Here is a 483-nt window from a genome sequence, read left to right as displayed (position 1 = left end):
AGAATATACATTGTGATTGTGATTGTGGTTTGTTGAATGGATCGGGTGTTGCGTTCTGAAACACTAACTTGGATCGGTTGCCACACTCCGGCATAAACATGGGATCGGTTGCCACGTTCCGGCATAAACATGAGATCAGTTTCCACGTTCTGGCATAAACATTGGATCAGGTACCACGCTCTGGTATGCTAACCATTTGGGTGTGGGTTCCATGAGAGGACCATTGAATTCAGTTCCGTGCGAGGACCATTGAAGTCTGTTATGTTTCTACTTGTGATTATTATGTTCATATCTAATGATGATTGATATTGGAAGACTGTATGTTGCTCTAAATTGATAACCAATATGTATTATTGAGAACGTGGAATGCTACATTGATCCTGAAAAGATGACTAATATTGTATATGTTTGATATATGCCGGCTTTATTATGTTGTGGGTACTTCCATGTGTTTCACTTATTGGGATAGCCATGTGATCCTAC

This window comes from Solanum tuberosum, unplaced genomic scaffold (genome assembly GCF_000226075.1).
Source record: "Solanum tuberosum cultivar DM 1-3 516 R44 unplaced genomic scaffold, SolTub_3.0 scf00239, whole genome shotgun sequence".
Taxonomy (NCBI): Eukaryota; Viridiplantae; Streptophyta; class Magnoliopsida; order Solanales; family Solanaceae; genus Solanum; species Solanum tuberosum.
This window is presented reverse-complemented; position numbering follows the sequence as displayed.